The sequence below is a fragment of the Dasypus novemcinctus genome, chromosome 17 (assembly GCF_030445035.2).
Source record: "Dasypus novemcinctus isolate mDasNov1 chromosome 17, mDasNov1.1.hap2, whole genome shotgun sequence".
NCBI classification, from domain to species: domain Eukaryota; kingdom Metazoa; phylum Chordata; class Mammalia; order Cingulata; family Dasypodidae; genus Dasypus; species Dasypus novemcinctus.
In genome coordinates this window covers 37963235-37986100 of record NC_080689.1, presented here as the reverse complement: position 1 = coordinate 37986100, position 22866 = coordinate 37963235, and the positions used below count along the sequence as shown (strand labels likewise).

The 22866-nt window shown below is 38.8% G+C and overlaps 1 long non-coding RNA gene across 1 annotated transcript in view; it reads right to left on the bottom strand.

Moving 5' to 3' along the window:
• The window catches only part of LOC131273958 (uncharacterized), a 265586-nt gene extending 243338 nt beyond the window's left edge, over positions 1–22248 (bottom strand). Inside the window, exon 1 of the long non-coding RNA XR_009181143.1 lies at positions 21639–22248. This is a non-coding gene — a long non-coding RNA (uncharacterized lncRNA). The remainder of the gene's footprint in view (positions 1–21638) is intronic.
• Between the last annotated feature and the right edge of the window lie 618 nt (positions 22249–22866).

The window sequence follows — 22866 nt, the reverse complement described above, 5'->3', positions numbered from 1 at the left end:
TTTATAAATGAGTAAAGTAAATGTGTTTCTGCATCAAAGAAGTCACAATATGAGAAGGGAAAATGGTTGCATATGAAAAATGGTCATGGTATTAAAGTGTTTGTGGAGGCTAGGTTTTTTTCAGAAAAAGGAAATGCTCAACAGAGGCCGGAACACTAGAGAAAGCTTTATGAGGCATGTGCAAGGAGTTAGCATTTGGATGAACAGGGCAGCTTAAGGAAAAGAACAGGGCTTTGCAAGGTCAGTGTAATAATAGTAGTGTCATGATAGACGATTTGAAAGGAGTGATCTCGGAAGCTGGGTCACCTGCTAAGAGCTTCCTGTAATGATCTAAGGCTGAAGTGCTGAGACCTGAGTTAGGGTAGAAACCTTGTGAAGTAACAGGGAAAGTCCAAATCAAGCTCTCATTTAAGATTTACTAGAGGCCGTACTGCCCACCTACTAGTTTTGTCTCCACTGTTCTCCTTGTTCTTACTCAAATTCACAAAGTACACCCCACTTCTGGGCCTCTATGCTTGTTTCTGCAGCTCGGAAAATTTTTCTCCTAGATATTCCTAGGATGCTCTCTGTCATTATATTCATAATTTGGAACTTTATTGAGAGGTCTTCTCTGCTGACCCTATCTAAACTAGCACCACCCATCATCACCGCATGACATTACAACATAAGCCTATTTATTTACATATTTAATATTTATTTCCTGTCGGAATGTGAACTTTATGAGAGTAGACTGCTGGATTTGATTACTGCTGTGGCAAGGATGCTTGGAGATGGTAATAGGCAGATGGGAATCTGGACTCAGATTTCACCAATGAAACCAGATCTAGGATAGAGGTGAAGTCACTTGCACAAGAGAAAGTGGTAAAGTAGGAAAGATGAGCTTTCTGAGGGAGTTACATATTGTTAAGAACCACTGCAACTCTCTGTACCCACATTTGTACCATTCTAAAGAAGGACTGAATAATTCTTTGATGGTAAACAGTAGTTAAAGTTCTCGGAGACATCCTTCTGAGCAACAATTCCAATTATCAGTCTGCTAGATAAAGCAGGCACAAGAGATTGAGGTAAGTATGTACTGGAGGAAAGATATGTCAAGTTGTTATAATTCAACAAATAAATGACATATGCTCATTTCCATATGATTTACCACAAGTGTTGTAAGGAAATCAAATCTAGGTTTCTGGGGATTCTGCTTATTGAAATTAAGGCTGTTTGTGCTATAATTAAGATAAAAGAGAAAAGAGATTATTAGATTCAATCCTGAATATTTCCTGGATTTTATAGAAGCAAAGTAGGATGGAATCTTGTGGGCTAAGCATAATAACATGAACTTTGCTACAATCAGAGAAAGAAAATTTAAAAGTCATTGGCAGGCTACAGTTAATAACCTACTATTTATATACATTAATCAGTTGGACTTAGCCCTCACCATGGCCAGTATCCTCTACCACTCTACTGTGAGTTTTGCTACTTTGTCCAGATGTCATTCTTAAACACTAATCAAAGACATATTCCCCAACCAAGGTACTTGGACAATATGACTGATAGCTTCTCCAGAACTACTCATTTATTTTCTTATTTTTTATACATGTATGAAGAAGGTGGCTATTATATCAATTGACTAAAACAGACAGACAGATGGTAAAAGCTGGAGAAAACACAATCAAAGTTTAAAATATTCATGACCACGAATCTCCGTATGACAACACAAATCCAGACAGGATCTCCTGCTAGTGGTCTAGTCTGAAGTTGGATACTTTCCATCAATCCTTCTAAAATTAGATTTATCATGTCATCTCCATTTTTCCTATTCATAATCCTTCCAGTCCAATCAGAATGTCCTCTCCACTGCCTACAGATAATGCCTTATATATCCCAGCCTGCATACTTTGTTCTTGTCAACACCATTGCCCATGGTGCCCCCTTCGACTTCTTTACTCATCCAAATCTGACCATCATCCAAGACCACGTTCAGGTTGCTGGCCTCTTCAATCCTTCCCCGACCACCTGGGCCAAGTGTCAATCTTTCCCTTATAGACACTATAGTGCTCATTGTCCATTTATGTCATTTAATCATTGTGTCATTACTTTTAGACAGATAACTTGCTTCATTCCCATGTCTTCTCCTTCCAAAAAGATTGCATTCTCTGTGTTCTGTGTTTTATATTTCCTGGAATCTACTACATGCTTAGTTCTTTCTCTTGCACATAGCTGGTATTCAATAAATATTTGCTGACTGATGGAAAATGTAGTTAGCAGTATTTATTTCTAATGAAAACAAACTCATGTTTAAGGGAACATAATGATTTCTTCTTAAACAAAGCACCATAATGTGAATACTGTTAACAGTGGCCCTGGGGGCTGCTGTATTGCACTGTATTATTTTTCTGTTTAAATATTAATAGTCTTGTACCATAGCAGCTGCCTTTTAAAATGTATTGGCATTGACTGGGGTCCACTCCAGGCTGTGATGGATAGCTTTGATTTGGGGCTTGGTGCTCAACAGCAACAGTTGAGGGTAGAAATAAATTGAAGGTTTTGCCAATAGGTCAAAAGACTGAATATAAATAATAAATTAATATTGTAATTTTCGTCTTCAGAAAAAACTGAAGGCATATCAACAAGGGCTATAGGGATCTCTGAAACCATTTTTCAATTGTTTCATTACACGCTTTTTGAGATGTAGACCTATGCTATATGAATTCAGGGTCAGGGCTCCTGAACATATACTCCAAAGAATATTGAGCACACTTACTAAAGCATGTTTACAATACTTACTAAATATAAAATTCAGGGGAATTGATTAGGCATCCATTTACCTGCTTCTCTTTGTCAGGCCTTCTTTCCCAAATCCTGTTTTTTCCTACTCTATTACTCCAATCTCCCAAGGCCCTCCTGGCCCCTCCCCTAGCTGACAATGGAGCTTCTTCTCTCAGTTCCTAAATCTACACATTTTTTTCTAGTACCATCACTAACATTATGACGCTGCCTCAGTCAACAACCATATGTGCTATACCTCCCACGGGCATTTGTAATTATTTTCTATAAACTCACTGTCTATTCAATAAGCTATTTTGGGATTGTGGAGTATGAGGAGAGGATCTTTTGGAGGTACCCAGATCTTTCCAATAAGCCACCAACTAGTATTTATTGGAAATAGAGTTATACCTGATCACAACTTAAGGAGAAAAGCATTTTAATATACTTTCATTTGACTGATGAAAAGACAAACACAAGTTCACCATTATAGTCAACATTTTCTAAGGACCTAAGCTCTAATAATGCCATGTTTTTATCAAGAACACCTGAGATGTTGACCCAACTGACAATAAACTTTATGATGCAATAGCTCACTGTATGTTAAGTGCATTTAAATTCTCTCAAAATAAAAATTTTCTTTGTACTAGTGTCTTTTTTCCACAATAACTTGATTTCTTTTGGAGGCTGTGAGAATTCCCCTTTCTTTTTCCCCATCTCTAAAACCCAATGCATCTCTTTACTACATAAATTCTATTGATGCTGGTAATGTCTTTTAAATATATACTTCGTGCATGAGATTAATAGTACTTACTGTGCTCTGTACTGAACTTCATGAACAGTTGGCTAACTTGATGCTCTCTATTTCCTCTTCCCCACCTCTTTCTCTTCTATGTACACCCCGCCCCCCCCCATATTGAGAGAAAAAAAGGAGGTAAAAATTTGTGAGAAAACATTATGTGAAGGGTATGGTGTTGAAGATGACTTGCAGATGGAGGAGAATATGAATAGTCATTTGTAGATGCTGCAGAATAACTTGGGCCTTGGAATATTTGTGCCCATGCTTTAGAGAAAAGCCATAAATTCCCAGTGAGTTTGGCAGAAAAGTACCTACAAAGGGATGGAATCTATTGGAAATCCTTTATATATATGGTAGTCTCTGATTCTGTCTTGGTGACTGCTCCAGCAAAACTTGCAGATGTTTCCCCCCACCCTGCAGTGGCTCTTTAGCCTCACTCCAGCATAACCAAATAGTCATCCAGTCAGTAAGCCATAAAAACACCACCTATGGAATATGTTGGGTAAGAACAGTAATACATAGCACTGTTCATGTGCCAGTTTTCAACTCTGGAATCTGCAACTTTTATTCCTTATTTAGATGTTTCCTCTACATCACTCTATAGTAATCATTGAAAACATGATTCATCTGTTTTATTCACTATAGAAATTGGACAATGAAGCCTTAAAGATTTTCATAATAAAGCACTTCTGTCCATTGTCTCTGAAAAATAATTCATTATATTGAAGAATAAAGAACTAAAATCTACAACTGTCTAATTTTTATGTTGGTGAGAACAATTAATTTCATTATTTAGGCATTGATGGAAAATAGTGATTTAGGTGACTACTGAGCAACTTATTTTCTTTAAATGTATATATTAATAAATAAGGCTCTACTCAGCAAAAATTCATCTAGTTGCCACTGCATATAGTCTGGAGTTTATTTCTTATTGTTTCTAAGACTTTGACAAATTAACATTTATTCTTAGAAAAATATTTTTTCAAATAAAAAATTTAACATTTATCCAAATGGTATATACTTTCAAAGACTTTATCTTAGATATTGGATAACTGTGATAATAAAATAGAAATAATACAAATACACAACAACCTCTTTGTATAGATTTAATTTTTAAGAAATCATCTCTGGAACATGGTTAAGTTCTATGTAGAGTGGCCAAAACCTTAATAATGGTCATGAGTCAGAATCTTCTCACCTTTTTAAGGTTAATTATAAGCCAATGGGGCAAATACAACACAGATTGAGAGGGAAGCAGTGGAAATGCTAGATGGGCGATGTGATATTGGTATGAAACCATATATCATTGAGTCATTAATGCCCACCTTTTTTCCCCCTTTTAAAATTTACCATTTGAACATTAATTTTATCAAGGACATGAGTATTAAATGAAATTGTTGTTTAAAATATGTGAAATCTGATGACAAGGGTAATCTCAAGAGTTAAGAAACAAAAGCAGTGACAGACAATATCTCCATGCCAAGAAGAGTGGAGTGACCAAGTTGTCCTCCATAAGATCATTGAGTCTTTGACCCTACACTAACAAGCTTTTTAAAATATTTAATCAGAAATGTAACAGATGCATTCTCAGAAATGGATAAACTCACATATTTTCACAGGAGGGGATAAAATGAAAAGTCTAATTTTCCTTCTCTTGACTCCCATTTCTTTATCTTTCTCAACTTTTAACCATTTTTTTCTTTTATTCCTTCTACTAGTACTTTTTTTTTTCACCTCTAGATACTATTGGCTCACACCTATGAAATGTGATGAATTAAGCATCCTTTTTTTGCCCCTCATCTCCCTTCTTCCTTGATTTTCTCCTGCTGATCTTATTTTTAATTCTTCATGTTTATACTTATGCAATAACATTCTTAACCCTCTATTTCTAGATCCACACATCTTTACACATTTTTTAAAATTTATTGAAATATATCATTCATAAATAAACATGCATAAACAATAAATGTATAATAGTTGTGAACTTATGAAACAAACATATGTAAAATCAAACATACATAACATTTCACCCTACCACCAATAACTTGCATTGTTTTTAAACCATTTTAACTAATGATTAAAGAGCATTGTCAAAATATTACTACTAAACAAAGTATTTTCCCCCTAACCAATCCTATTATTATTACCTTTATATCATTTATATATGAACATAATAAACAGTTAAGCGTATAGAAAAAATTGTGAACTTACAAAGCAAACATGCATAACATCATACAGGGGTCCCATACATCAACTCTCCACCAACACCTTGCATTGTCATGAGACGTTTGTTACAAACTATGAAAGAACACTGTCAAAATCTTACTACTAATCATAGTTCTTTTCTTACATTTGGTGTGTTTTCCCCCCAACCCATCCTATTATTATTATTTAAATATATTTCTTTATGACAGAAGTTGTAAACTTAGAAAACAATCAGATAGGTTTGCTACAGATAGAATAATATCATCTAATTATTGCCATATCCATAGTGTACATTTGGCTCACATTTTCCATATTGCCTCAGTATCAACAAAATACATCTTTTGCATAGATGCAAGAATATTATATTATTACTACTAACTACAGTCCATAGTTCACTCCAGCTGTATTTTTCCCATGCTTTCCACATTCCCAACACCCTGCAGTAGTGATATACATTTGCTCTAGCTAACAAAGGACACTCTTGCATCTGTACCATAAACCACAATTCTCACCCACCTCTTGGTTTACTGTGCTATGCAGTTACTAGATTATTCTCAATCATTCTGTCAATTGGCATTTACATAACTAGACTACCATTTTCAGTCACATCCCAATTTATAAACTAGCTGTTACACACTGTTACCATCCACTCTATACATTTCCACAATTTTACAGTAAAGCTAATTAAAACTTCTACGTACATTAAACATCAGTAGTCCATTCAGTCCTTCTCTTATCTCCTTTAAGGATCCACCACTTACCACCAGGTCTTGAAGACATTTTCCAATAATTTCTTCTAGAAGTTTTATGGTTCTTGCTTTTATTTTTAGTTTTTTGATCCATTTTCAGTTAATTTTTGGATAAGGTGTGAAATAGGGGTCCTCTTTCCTTCTTTCAGCTATGGATGTCCAATTCTTTCAGCACCATTTGTTGAATGTACAGTTCTGCCTGAGCTGTGTGAGTTTGACAGGCTAGTTAAAAATCACTTGACCATACCTGTAAGGGTCTGTTTCTGAACCATAAATTTGGTTCCATTGGTCTATTGTGTCTGTCTTTAGGAACCATGCTGTTTTTACCACTATAGGTAGGTATTTTGATTTAAAGTCTGGAGATGAGAGTTTTACTTTTCCTTTTTATGATGTTTCTGGCTATTCAGGACTCCTTACCCTTCCAAATAAATTTAATGATCGTGATTTCAATTTTTTCTTTAGTGCTGGTGGAATTTTTATCGGGATTGCATTAAATCTGTATATCAATTTGAGTGGAATTGACATCTTAATGATATTTAGTCTTCCAATCCATGAACATGGAATTTTCTTTCAGTTATTTAAGGCTTTTTTGATTTGTTTTAACATTGAGTGCAGTTTTCTGAATACAAGTGCTTTACATCATTGATTAAGTTTATTCCTATTTGAGTTTTATCTGTCATATTTTATTTTCACCACTCTTTTGACACTTTTAGTTACTTTTGTTGACATAATCTCCATTTCTAGACTTTTTTCCAGGCCCCTCTCTCCTGTCTTTTCTCTTCAGACTCCAAAACACCCTTTAGTATTTCCTGAAAATCTGGTCTCTTGCTTAGAAATTCTCTGTTTCTATTTATCTGTGAATATTCTAATTTCACCCTCATTTTTTAAAAAGACTTATTTATTTTATTTATTTCTCTCCCCTTGCCCCCTCCACCCCAGTTGTGTGTTCTCTGTGTCTATTTGCTGCATGTTCTTTGTCCACTTCTGTGGTTGTCAGTGGCACGGGAATTTGTGTTTCTTTTTGTTGCATCATCTTGTGGTGTCCTCTCAGTGTGGGCGGTGCCATTCTTAGGCAGGCTGCACTTTCTTTCACGCTGGGCAGCTCTCCTTACGGGGCGCACTCTTTGCACATGTCCCCCTAAGCGGGGGACCCCGGTGGCAGGGCACTCCTTGCGCGCATCAGCACTGCGCATGGGCCAGCTCCACACGGGTCAAGGAGGCCCAGGGTTTGAACCGCGGACCTTCCATGTGGTAGACGGACGCCCTAACCACTGGGCCAAGTCCACCGCCCTATTGTGGCTTATTAATGTTTAGTTGGATGCAATTTGCTTAAAAGTTCTCTAGGAATACTAGTCAGATTTTAAAAATAGGCTTTCCTCTTCCATGAATTAAATGTCTTTACCCCCTGATATTAGTTAGGTCACTTGTTAATCTTGGAATCTTTATTTCCTTTGTGCTGCTGGTTTTTATCAAATGTCAGGTGTTCTTTGGCTGTCTGTTCATATGATGAAGGAGTAGGTTAATAAATGCAACAGGTCCTGGCTTTCTTTCCAGTCAGTGAGTTCCTTCCTCCCAAATGCCTCCCACCACTCCCCACCCCCACCACCTGGGGAGGATGTACTGTGGGTATCATCTAAGAAGAGGCCAGGTATAGTGAGCAGCAGGTTTCTCTTTAGGGGTTATCAGTGGAGGAATGGGGGGAGGTAGGCTGTCCCCAATACTTGTATAGTGAAAACTTCATTTTGGAATGGTGCCTGTAGCATATTTTCCACTTGGTCCCTTCCCTTGTGCTTCTCCACCACCATCCCATTTCTGTCATTGAGGTCTGGAAATGTCCCCTACTCTGTTTTGCTTTTCTCTCATGCTCACGGTCATCACTAGGATTCCTAGGCTTACCCAAGCAGATGTTTCGCTCTCTTAAAGAGAATTTATCTGATTTTAACCTGGACACTAAACAACCTTCTGAGATTTCAATTGGTAGGTAGTGGTGAAAGGGCCACCATGGCGTTTTGAAATCTGCTATCTGAAATCCCAACTCAAAATAGAGAGCTTGTCATAGGATTATCCAAATTATTTTTTTGCTAGCATCAGAGCAAAAGGACAGGCTTGCCACACAGGCCAGATAAAGATCAATGCTTTTAGTGGTTTATGGAGTTTTATGGTGTTCTTCCTTGGCCCAACACAGCACAAGATTGCATCCAATCCTCCTGGCCATCTATTTCCCCCAAACCCCACATTTAGCTTGTTCAGAACAACTCTCAGTGTGTGGAGCTTTCTGAAGACTCATTTTGGAGAGGCCTCTTAAAAAAAGGTATGCCTGCAGAATGTTTTCTCTTTTCCTGTTGCAGAGTCAGTTGGCACTATAATGTTCAGTGGGTTCCAGAAAATTTCCCCTGGAATTTTCCCAGTTTCCAGGATTGGGTTTTTGTCTTGGGGGACCCTGAACCACATTCACATTCTGCTTTTCTGTTCCCTGTGCACAAACCTCCTGAATAAAAGCCTCTGATTCTCTGGTTTCTGGCAAACACTCTCCTCCAATCCATTCCTAGCCACTGTCTTTTAATAGCATACTTTTGGAATCCTGAGCCCTTCTGTTATCTAAACCACATATAAACTTGGACTTGCTGCCTGGAGAGCACATGAGAAATTTTACTGCTGGTTCATCAGCCAGGCTTTCCCTCTTCTTCAGCCATGTTATGCTGCCCTTTAAACTCTGGGACGTGATATATGCCCCCATCAGACCCTATTGCTTATCCAGTGCTTTCTTTCATTGTACCAGCTTTTGGTTCTAAAAAAAATATTCAATGTTAAGCAAATGAAGTTTTGCTTCTGGCTCTGGGCTCAGAAATATCCAAGAAAGTAATATTCAGTACAGACCATCAAACTGACTCCTGGGGGAAAAAGCTTACTAAGACCTATGCATTTCTAAAAAGAGATCTGTTATGGAGACAAGATCTCTAGCCCAGCCAGGCTCATTCTATAAAATATTTTTCTATGGAGAAGTCAAACATAGAAGACTATCTGAGCCAGAAGTGACCTTAACAATCATTTAATCCAACTCTTTCATTTTATAAAATGAGGCCAAGGTGTTACATAACTAACTTTAAGGTCGCACATCTTAGTGACAAGAGCCAATATCCAGGTCTTCTGAGTCATAACATAATTATAATTTTAAACTTATGTTACATTTATAAGTACATATTAACATTATATAATTCATATTTCTAACAAAAATTATATGCATAATGAGGGCTAACATTCATGATCTCTTCCTATGTTCCAGACCCTCTATTAAATAGGATATATCCTTTGTCTTATTCCATCCACATAATGAGTCTAGGAAGCAGGTACTGTTATCTATCATTTCTATTTTACAGATAAGGACACTTGCAATTTGCATGCTATGGTAATTATTAGTGGCAATGAAGATCAAAGCATAAGTGTGAAATGGCCATAACTCAGAATCAAAGCCTAGTTTTCATTATCATAAAGGGGGGAAAATATAAAGCACCAATTATACAAGTTTGAAATTTATGTTTTGTTCTCATTTATGTTTTCCATGACAACTGAGTGGGCTGTCGTGCCATGAGCTAAAATTGAAACTGATAAATGCCTCTGGTGATCATATTTTAAAAAAATTACTTCTCTTTGTGGTTTTATTTAAGCTAAATGAGGAGACCAGAAGACCTAACTTACCTCTTAGCATTGCTAACCCAGGGCATCTAGGTATTCACCTTCCTCTTCAAGTCCCTGCTTATCTTCTTACCTGTAAGTCCCCAAGCCCTCTTTCCCAGGCTCCACTCTCCAGACTTAGGTCAGAAGAAAGCTGAAAAGGCAGATGCCTGATTGTGGATCAACACTGTCACCGTCCAGAGGTCGGGGGCCTAGTGAATGCCAGCCTTCACATCCCAGGGCCCAGGCAAAGAAACGGCTATATGCAGTCATCCCAGAGAAATCAACAGATTGTCTCAGCTACCTCCAATACCATACATGATTAACCTTCTCTGCATTTGGGTGCTTTTTTATCTGGCTTAACTATGCTTTTTCTTTAAATTGGCAGTCTGAGAATTTTTTAGGGAAAAGTGACAAGCGAGGCAATGTGACTTGAAATATGGCTGTGGGTGTTTTTTAGCAAGTTCTCTGAAAAACCTTAAAAAAAGACCTTTTTAAAAAATCTCTGTGAATTACCTCCTTTTGCTTTAAAGATACAGATATTCAATGTGCCATACTCGTTCATGAGATACACCCTTTAGGGGAAAAAGTGATCTCATTTTAGGCACCAGACCAAAAGGATTAATTTATTTCTTTAAAAAAACTGAGAACACATAGAACACATATGTTTGACACAGTCACACAAGAATAACAATTATCAACATTTTAAAGATAAAGCTTTTCTATGCAAGAAGTTTTGGAGGAGATTCCATCATAATTTCAAAACGACATCTTTTGTCTTTTCAAATTTATTTTTTTTAAATTTGTCCTTTAATTTTCTTCCAAGGACACTGGGAAATTATCATTTTAAGTGCAAATTCCAATGATGTTCAAGTTGCAAGCCACGGGGAAAAAAAACAAAATCAAACAAGGACCCCTTTAAACAGTGAATAACCCAAAATAAAGCAAGGCCTAACTCCCTGGATGGCCTCTGCCTCAGGTTTGGTTCATAAAGTGTCTTCAAGGGATTCTAAATGTGGTAGCAATCATCTGTCAAGAACTGACATTCACTTCTTCAAATCAAGCAATCATACCTCCAGCTGTACCTCATGCACATACATTTAATGCCTTCTTGGCATTCAAGTGAAGAATATTGAGGATCCCGCTGTCTTTATCCACAACATGGTGGGCTCAATTCCGAAAAATAGAAAATAAGCTATTGGGAAGTCAACATGTGCGTTCCCTCCATAACATAGATCTGCCTAAACATTGCGGTGAGCATATGGCAAAAGAATTTTGTGGACACAGTGTTAGACTTGAGGACAAGAAGCTGACTACCTTTCCATTTTTTATCATAAGAGGAAGTCAAGAAATAATTTTGTCTTAAACACGCACATGTAGAGTCAAACTGGCAAAAATAAAAATGGTCTATCTGCTCAGTTGCAGAATGACTTCCTTATTCCTTCCAGAAATGTCAGCAAGAAATAAGAAGTATATACGGCTCCTGATAAAATATGACATTTTAACAATTGTTCTTCTCGTAGCTCATTCATTTGGTGTAGTAAACAATCTTTGGTGTGCCTTTCCAATTCAAGAGCCATCACTTTTCTCTAATAACTGAGTCACGATTTAGTTCTCTATCAGCCAGGGTCAAATTTCAACTGCATCATCCTGAGAGCCCTGATCAAAGCCGGTTACCAAAATGAGACAATCTGATTCTCTCTCCCAGCAGTTGAGAATTGGGATTGAGAGAGGGAAGACATTAATATCTGTGTGTCTTCAAGACTGAATAGGGAAACTTGAAATGTGTGGAGTGGTCCTTTTTCTCTATGAGCATAAAAAAGAAGAGAGAAAGATTGATTTCTAGTTGATGATTAAACAGTTGTTGATTCTAGTCTCTGCCTAAGACCGACTCCAACTGAATTCTGGCCTTTGTATTCTGTCATTTACTGTTTTTAGAATATATTTCCCTTCTTTACTTAAACAAGATCAAGCTCTTTCTTCTGACTGAAAGACTATTAACTAATATACATAGTGTATATTAGTATACACTATGAGGACTGTGGATTATAAATACAAAGATGGAAGCCTTTGACGATTGTCCCCTTAACCCTCACTTCCTCTCTCCCTCTCTCTCAAGCTTGTTAGATACTGCTCTCTGATTTCTTAAACTAAAACATTTTCTCTAATAGAAGAGAGTTTTAGTGGGGAAAACAGATCTTCAATGTCTTTTTTTTTTATTTTTTATTTATTTATTTATTTATTTTTATTGACTTTGTAATAATATTACATTAAAAATATATATGTGAGGTCCCATTCAACCCCACCCCCCCACCCCCCCTCTCCCCCCCCAACAACACTCGTTCCCATCTTCATGACACATCCATTGGATTTGGTAAGTACATCTTTGGGCACCTCTGCACCTCATAGACAATGGTCCACATCATGGCCCATACTCTCCTCCATTCCATCCAGTGGGCCCTATGAGGATCCACGATGTCCGGTGATCACCCCCGAGGCGCCATCCAGGGCAGCTCCACATCCCAAATAAGCCCCCACCTCTCATCTCTTCCTGCCCTTCCCCATACCCATCGTCCACCATGTCCACTTTTCCCAATCCAATGCCACCTCTTCTATGTGGACATTGGATTGGTTGTGTCCATTGTACCTCTATGTCAAGAGGAGGCTCAGATTCCACATGGATGCTGGCTGCCATCCTCCCATTTTCAGTTGTAATCACTCTAGGCTCCATGGTGTGGTGGTTGTCCTTCTTCAACTCCATCTTAGCTGAGTGTGGTAAGTCCAATAAATCAGATTGTAGGTGCTGGAGTCTGTTGAGGCTCAGGACCTGGCTATCACATTATCAGTCCAGAGATTCAAATCCCCTAACTATATCTTAAACCCCAACGTTAACTGCACCTCCAGCAGATTAGTATGAAAGTCTTATGAAGGGAGATCCCATCTGAGTCCAGATTCATCACACATAAACACCATTTCCAGAGAGGGGCCATCTGCCCTGGTAGTAAACCCCATCGGCCATGACCATAACTCTCATGGGTCTCTTTAGCCTTCATAGGAACCAATATCTGGGGGTTGTATCTGCTTTATCTGTCTCTCTGACTCTGCTCAGTTGTGCATGAGGGCAATCCTTCTGCCAGCCTCCAGACTCTTTTTTAGAAACTCGTAGCCATATAAACTCATTTCTCCTTTCCATTTCCCCCTTACTTTAGGTCAAACAGCATTTTAAAGTCATGTTATTTTATGTAGACATGGATATTCTGCTGATCCGCATTGAACCTTCCATAATAAGGTCCTTTTCCAGTTGCATCATCAGTTGGTATTTGATAGTGGTCCCTCGTTGCCAGGGAGGCTCATCCCCGGGTGTCATGTCCCACGCTGGAGGGAAGGCATTGCATTTACATGCTGAGTTTGGCTTCGAGACTGGCCACATTTGAGTAACATGAAGGCTGACAGGAGGAAATTCCCAGGCACAATGTTGCTCTAGGCCTTGTTCTTATTTTAGGTTTATCAGCTCACCTCTTTCTGGACCCACCCAGCATAGTTCTGGGAATCATAGGAGTACAGTTTATATTTATTTATTCATTTAAAAATACTTTTCACAATAATTTCTCATAATTCCAAGAAAGATGATTTACACTTTTTCATATTCTCCCCCTTCCCCTTTCCCCCCCTCATGCGAGGCTTTTGGGAACTGCAAGAACCACCCAACAGAAGGCTGTTTTCCAATACAGAAGGAATCCCTGCCCTTATAAGGAATATGACATTAGAGTTCATTATCAAGTGGCTAGCCATTCTGAAGAAAGTCCCTTGCATTCATATGATTCAGTAATCAGTGAAAATAGTTTTCAGAGTAAAGTTTTCAGAGTAAACTTGTTAAATGTTATTTAATTATATGTAGCTTATTTCTGTGAAGAAAAGATTGTTTCTTAATACCAAATTTCTTTGTAAAAATTAGTGTTTCCATACCTTCCTTTGCTGAAAGAAGGAAGTATATTATAGTTGAAAGAGAGAAATTATAGCACAGGTTTGCCTTGTCAGTATAGGGAGTATCTCAGCTAATATTCAGAAAATTTAGTGAGAACAGCAGAACAACTGAGATACTATATGAGTGGCAATGATTCCAGTGTGCTTTCTAATATGAAAGGACAACTTGGTTGAGAGACTTGGGTCACCCACAGATGGAAGGAAAATGCTTGAATCCTCAGTACCTTTAACTCAGTAGTTGATGAAGATGAGAATGTAGCTTTCACAGAATGTACTGGAAAAGCAGGTTACATTTCATTTATTCATTCTTTCCCACCTTACACCCACAAAATTTCTGTAATTGAAGTCTCTACTAAGAAAATGTCTTAATTTCAGCATCAAAACTTCATTCGTTTTTGTGGGGTAGTTGGGTCTCAACTCTTGCCTTTGATAATGAGATACATTTTATAGTCTATTGGGCTTATTTTTCAGTGTTTCTTGTTTCTTTTTTTCCCCTTTTCTAGTATCTGTGACAGCAGATAGAATGTGTTCCTTCCTAAAATACAATAGATAATTTTAGAAACAATGAAAATAACTATGATGTGCTTACTGTGTAACTTTAGACTATAATTCCTTTTCCATTTGTTAATACCTCTATCCTCACTCCAATGAATGCTGCAAAGTACTTCACCTTTAAAACAAATGATTCTTTTTAAAAATAAATGACTGTATTTATTTTCCTTCCAAATATATCCTTTTCCTCAGAATTATCTTCCACCACAAACTATACTGACTATGCAAGGATCAGGAAAATATACAACCAATTCTGCATATGATCAGCGGATCAAATCAAGAATATTTCTTTGGTTTTCACCTTCAACTCAAACTTTCCCTAACTACCAGATACTCCTGAGTATTTAATAAGAACACAGTTTGAGCAGTTATTTTTGACTGACCCTTCATTTATTGTTTCTAGGCAGCTTCTTTATCTTGGCACAAATTACTCCACAGAACAAGAACCACAGATATTTCTTTTAAGATGAAAACTCAGACTTTTAGCAAAGGTATAACGTCAGGAGGAGGATGATAGCTGATATTCCCCAAGGTACAAAGAACAAGACCCCAAACCAAGACATTAATGCTTGGACATGGCCTAATTCATTTCTTTTACATAAACGATGCATTGAGTCATGAGCCAACCTGTGTGACCTGGGTTGCAGTAAATGTTCCTGGGAAATAATGCCCTAAGAAGGAGTTACACATTTATAGCATGTGAATATACTCACTGGGGATGTCTCCTCTTTCCATCACCACTCTGCTCACTCCGGCCTGAATATCAGCAGTAGCTTCTTTGCTGGTCTCCAAGTCTCATCATCTGCCACACCACTAACAAAGTGGACTGCTGAGTATATTTAGTCATGTCTTGCTGGCTTGATTATAACGACATACTGACTCCCACTTGCTTATAGGATAAAACCCTAGCATTTCCTGAAAGCAGGACCAATCCTAAGAGATTGAGGAGTAGAAAAACCTACCCAAGTCTCTTCCAAAAGTACTAAATCCTTCTCTATGATACTAGCAGAATGGCCTAAAGTCCAGTATGCCTTCTTTCTAGGCTCTTTATCTCCTTATATGCTCACAGGTCCTCTAGTGTTTCCAAGTATCCTGAATGATGGAGAGGAGTCCCACTCAATCAGCCCAATGTCATCACACCGAATGTGAAATGCTAGAGGCTCTGTACCAACTTGACAATTTAAGTTCCAAGTAAAGAAAATGGACAAAATCCCCATTTTTCTTTAAAGCAGTGTCATCCATAATAATAAATATGAAGAGGAGGCATGTTCACTCCTCAGTCCTTCATTTCATGCATGGGGTCCAGTCCAACTAGTCGGAGTCCTCTGAACTAAAAGTATTTTGATTCCCTTGGCCTCATGGTGGTGAGGTGGCAGATATTATCAGCTCTGATGGACAAATACTACTGCACACAAGTGGCTCAGGTCGGATGAGTGGGTGAGTTGTCCTGGAAAACAGGGAGAGAGCTGAATTTCTCCTGCATAGTAGGCACTATCTAAACAGGTAAACCTGAGCTTAGTTTTTGGTTCAAAATTATTCAGTAGAGGTGGGTTCTTTTTTTCTTGCAGCTCTCATCTGTGCTGGAGTCAACTCCTCTGTTACATCAGTTTGGAAAACAATTATTCCCCAACATCAGGGTCACCCACATGTCCCTGAGAAAGTACTAAAGGTCTATAAATTTGTTTACTTCTCATGCACACTAATTCCTGGCATGCAGTTCAGCCCCACAAATGCTAAAAGAACTGAGTTCAATGTCTCCTTTATCGCAAAGGCAGAGCCACCAATCTTCTGAGTGCCGAGTGATAAGTCCTTCTCAGAGTGGGACACCTTTGTCTCCCAGGAAGATTGGGACAAGCTTTCCCATTCATCTACCCTTCAAATTATGGCAAACATCAAGTGATTGTAAGGTGATGTCTAGTCCCCACCTATACTATTGCACTAATGCCAATCTGTGGCTAAAGAAGAAAACAAAAACAATCCAGAGCAAGTAAACAAAAAATCCACACACGTGGCACAAAATATATTTTAAGAACTGGCCTTCACCTGCACCTTGACTTTCACGTCTGTCAATCCTCCAGATAAATTCTCCTGCTCAACAATGGCATTATCTGTAATTCCATAAATAAAAGGTCCTATTATTGTCAGAATTCCTGCTATTGCCACCTGGAATGCCCTATCTTACTCCAGGGCCACCTGGTGACATCTTATTTTTCAGGAACCTGTTTAATGATGTTTCCAGTCTTTACTGAGGTCCAGGCAGATGCGAACATTGCATCTTTTTTGCTACTTCTGTACTGCCTCTGTTAATGCACTTTTATTGCATTATACCTGTTTAGCTACAAGTCTGTAAAATCTATTTGATATGTACTTTTCAGGGCAGGGAAAGGATCTAATTCATCCTTCTATGTACGTTGTCAAGACACTGCCTAGAGCACAATGGATCTTTAAAAAGAAATGTTTATTCAATTGAATAACCTTTCATTGACCCAAAATGGTTGAAAAGGGGAGGCATGTAAGATAATTAATAGTCTATTTAACATAGTAACATTGATTACAATGTTAGCCCAATTGTATATAATTACATACACACAAGATTAAAACCACTTGAGACAAAACTTTACATTTTATTTATAGCCAGCATGCACTCCAGGATGTTGGGAGGACATGGGGGAACACTTTATTTTCCATGCCCTGTCTGGGGACAGAAACAAATCCCGCCATATTTAGCTTGAGCCTATTCCAAAGTTACTCATACGAAGTGCAATGGGACTAACTCTGCTAAGGGCACTCTCTCCATAGTTTCTACTCATTTCTGACCCCTCAGCTGATGAGTCCTTGTCTCCTGAGTGTTGTTCAGAGGAACATGCATTCCCCCCTTCTCATGGATAGAACAGAATAACCAGACCCACTCCCACCACTCCCATCTCATTCTCCCTTCCTTGGAAAGAGAAGTGTGTGCTGAGTGAGTCTGGCCTAAGGAACTGAGCTGTTTGGCCAGCTCACTTCCCTCTGAGACATGCATTCTGGTCTGCACTCTGAAACGCAGCAGGGGACCAAAACTGCAGGGCTGGTATGCAGGCGTACAGTGGAGCCAGGAACTGCTCAGAGAGGTCTAATTCATGGGTGAAGCATTAGAAAGGCCTTTTTAAAAAACTTTATCTTTTTTGTGTGTGTCTTTATTTATTTTTTTAATATTACATTAAAAAAATATGAGGTTCCCATATACCTCCCACACCCTTCACCCCACTCCTTCCCCCATAACAACAATCACCTCCATCATCATGAGACATTCATTGCATTTGGCGAATACATCTCTGAGCACTGCTGCACCTCATGGTCAATGGTCCACATCATAGCCCACACTCGGCCATGGGAGGACATACAATGTCCAGTAACTGTCCCTGAGGCACCATCCAGGACAACTCCAAGTCCCCAAAATGCCCCTACATCTCATCTCTTCCTCCCATTCCCTACCCCTAGCAGCCACCAAGGCCACTTTCTCCACACCAATGCCATATTTTCTTCAATTACTAATCACAATAGTTCATGAATAGAATATCAGTAAGTCCACTCTAATCCATACTCTATTCCTCCATCCTGTGGACATTGGAATGGTTGTGTCCACTCCACTTCTATATCAAGAGGGGCCTTAGATTCCACATGGATGCTGGATACAATCCTCCTGCTTTCAGATGTAGGCACTCTAGGCTCCCTGGTGTGGTAGTTAACCTTCTTCAACTCCATGTTAGCTGAGTGGGGTAAGTTCAATAAACCAGAGTGTAGGAGCTGATCTTTAAAGAAGTTTTAGATTACAGAAAAGTTACATAAAAAATATAGGGGATGAGGAAAGCAGATGTGGCTTAAGTAGTAGGGTGCCTCCTAGAGAAGACAGGCAGACAACAGCAGACAATGAACAAAACAACAAGCAGACAATGAGCAAAAGCAATGAACAAGATAATGAGCAGACAATGAGCAAAAACAAAAAAGTAGGGAGTGGATGTGGCTCAAGTAGTTGGGTGCCTGCCTCCCATATGAGAGCTCCTAGGTTCAGTTCCCAATGCCTCTAAAGAAAAAGAAAAAACGCAGGCAGCCAATGAGCAGACAAAGAGCAAAGAGCAATGAGCAGACAACAAGTAAAAACAACGAGCAGATGGTGAGCAGGGACAATGAGCATATGAGACCTAAAAATGACTAAAAAAATATATATAGGGGATTCCCATATACACCACCATCCCCTCGCATTTTCCCCTATTGATAACATTACATTAGTGTGTTACATTTGTTACAATTGATGAGCAAATATTGAAGCATTGTTACTAACCCAGGTCTATATTTTACATATGGTTTCCACTTTGCATCATACAATTTTATAGGTTTTGACCAAATGTATAATGGCCTATATCTGTGATTATAGATCATGCAGAACAATTTCAATGTCACCAAAATGTCCCATGTGACATCTATTCTTCCCTCTCCCTCCCTTCAGAACCTCTGATAACCACTACCTTTATACCAATGTTACAGCTCTTCCATTAATACAATGGTAATGTCTTCTTTGGTCCATGGTTGCATCTCTCCCTTATACTTGCTCATTCCTCAGTCTTGAGGATTTAGGATGGTGATGCTTGCTCTGCTTCATATTGAGAGAGGGCTTAGATTTTATGGGGTCGATGGAAGGAACTGTATTGCTTGCAGTTATAAATAATCTTTGCTTTTTGGAATGGGAGTTGTCCATCATCATCATTTTGTTAGTTGTCCTGGGTGACTCTAATGAACTCGATAATAAGTGTTGGGTGCAACCTTGCAGAGATTCAGGGCTCAAGTATCTTAATAACAGATGGAAGATTTTAGTCTCTGGGACATATATTTAATGGGTATAGTGCTAATTATAGGTTCAAATAAAAGGAATAGAAGAATCATGTATACGGAAATTTTAAAACTCTGTGACAGTGGGGAAATAGGTTATCACATATTCCAAGGTAAGACCCACCAATGGGATGCTGATTTCATGGGGTTATCTGACCTGCCTATAGTGTTCCTAAGCCCTTGGGAGCACGCCTTTTTGAGTCTTTGTTTCTGTGGCAGTTAGTGAGATCTGCCAGAGACATGCACTAGGATAACCTCTGGAATGACCCCCCAACTCACTCTGAAATCTCTTAGCCATGAAAACTCTTTTGTATTTAATGTTTCCCCATTTTTTTCAAGATCTTTTTAAAACACATTGCTGGTTGGTCCTTGGTAATAGTCTTTTGGTGCCAAGAAAGTTCATCCCAGGAGCATGTCCCACGCCGAGGAGGACAGTAGTGAGTTTATTTGCTGAGTTTGGCTCTGAAAGAGGCCACATTTGAGTAACAAGGAGGTTTTCATGATATAACTCTTAGGCAATAGATATTATAAGGCTAAGTTTCAATTTTACAAGAATAAGGTTCATAATTATAAGCATTAATATCAAAGGCTTGGCATATTGATCTGTTTTCTTTTACTAGGCATTGCTTATGTACTCTAGAGATTCTTGCCACTTGATTAGAAAATGTAGCAGGCCTCTCCAGGTTGGTAATTTAACTTTTTTTTTTTGTTATTGTATGTGTTTCCACCCACTGAGACAAGACCCTATGATGACATGAACACATTTATATTCCACAAAGGCAGCAGATGTACTCTTCCCCACACATACCCCCCACCACCAACATCCTGCACCAGTGACAACCCCACCATAGTTGCCAAAAGAACACTCCCACCATTGTATTCTCAATCAGAGTCCACCTCCCCAGAGTTCACCTGTTCCTTCCTCCAGCCCTCCCCCCAGCTCTATGGATAGCCTAACTCACCCCCACTCAATCTCACCACCCAACCCCACTCATTCTCACACTCCAGCATTGTTGACCCCGCTCACACTCTGCACCACCATCACCCCGTCCACTGCCAAAACTCCCTCATCCACCTTAGCATAGATTCTGCCCAGACTGAGTGACTGTAATAGAGATCTGATCTATTCCTCATCTGGTGCATAAAAAAGCTTAGTTTATTTGATTGGTTAATTGATTTTGTTTGTTTTTTGTTATCTTCTGCCTAACTTTTGTATCTTTCAATTGATTTTGAACTCTGGAGAGGGAAAGAAGTTGCATTTCATTGACCCTTCTCTCCAATGTCCTAGCAACCATGTCATAGATCTCATGGAAAAGTAGTTTTCTTTGTTTTCTAGTCACCATTCTGTTTCAGTACACTACCTTTGATTCTACGGCACAAGAGTGTGAAGGACTCTATGTTATTTTTCTCAGGTTAACCTGGCCCATTGACCTTGAACCAAATGTTGTCATTGGCTTCCCTCTCCCCAGGAGATACTTAATTTTTCACAAATGGAACACTGAATGCTTGATTCAGGCATTATCCACACATCCTCAAGGCTGTCTGAATCCTACGGTTAACTGCCCAGTATTAAACTGGTGCTTCTATCAAAAACTTTTCAATAATATCTGTCAAAATTTATTAAAATATCCTGAATGTTTGAACACATTTGACTGATGGAAATGGTAAATTTATTTTATTTGGATAAAATGGTTTATGCCACTATTATTAATTAATAATTGCAAAGCAGCAATTTACAGGGTACAACAGTGCTAGACACCTTATAAATAGGGCAAACAATGTTCATTTTCCCCTCTGCATGTACAAGATAAGTTGACCAAATAAGTCAGTCATTGGTGAACCTAATAACCATATTCCACCCCTGGAAAGCCATTTTCAAAGTCAAACTTTTGTATAAATTTTCTCAGAATGGATAACCTAATCTAAATAATGATAAACCACTAATTATGGTTGTGGGTACCTTCAGTGGCACCTAAAGCAAAAGTTCATTACTTTTACAGAAGAGACCTTCTCTTACACCAAACCAGCCAGTGTGTTCATCTTATAAGCCTTACCTCTCTTTATCTACAGAAGTAATTCCAGGATTGCTGGCTTCTCCAAGTTCTTCTGTAAAGCAGCTTCTCCAGTCCTAGTCACTCATGGAGACACCAGAATCCAGAAACAGTTTTTCCAGAGTGGAGTTACTTCATTTCCCAAACACTGAAAATTCCACTGTATTAGTCAGCCAAAGGGGTGCTGATGCAAAATACCAGAAATTGGTTGGTTTTTATAAAGGGTATTTATTTGGGGTAGGAGCTTACAGATACCAGGCCATAAAGCATAAGTTACTTCCCTCACCAAAGTCTATTTTCATGTGTTGGAGCAAGATGGCTGCTGATGTCTATGAGGGTAGAGGCTTCCTAGGTTCTCTGGGCTCAGCTCCTCTGTTTTCTCCACAAGGTCAGCTGTAGACTACCAGCTTCTCTAGACTTTGCCTCTCTCCGCAAGGTCAGCTGTACACTATCAGGTGAATGGCTCTGTCTCTCTCCCTGGGGTTTCTTCCATGTCTAAAGGCCATCTCTATTCTATGTTCTTCTGCTCAGGTCCTCTCTTCCCAGGGCTTGCTTCTCTTTCCTCTGTGTGCTTACTTCCTGGGGCTCCAGCATAAGACTTCACCATCAAACTCCAACATCAAAACTGCAATATCAAAAACCCTCAACTATGTCTCTTGCCTTGCCTTTTATCTGTGAGTTTCCACCCACCAAGGTGACTCAACACCCTAATGATGTGGCCCAATCAAAGCCCTAATTATAACTCAATCACACCCAGGTACAGACCAGATTACAAACATTATCCAATATCTATTTTTGGAATTCATAACCATATCAAACTGCTATATCCACTGAACAGTTTTTCATAGAGAGAAACTATTTGTGCACCTCCTCGGGGAACAGTGAAGCCCTTTCATTTTTGGCTTCTATAAGACTCCCACATGGGTCTCCTTTCAGTTGCTTTGGTGATTCTTTGCTCATCTGTCATCACAAATAAGTGACTTTATTTGTGATGATATAAACAAAAGACAAGAGACTTCAGAGGTCACAGGTGACTGTAGGACAAAGGTGATGAAGAAATTGTATGTAAGAAGTTTCACCTTGCAGAACATATTTGTAGGGGAATAGGGAAGCAACAGAGTGACTTGTGCTCTTACCACACTCCTTCCTAAAACGTTATGGTGGTCAATTATTATTTGCTCTGGGAGATCTGGAATGAGGAGAAGGCTGTTTGTATTCAAAGAAAATTTAA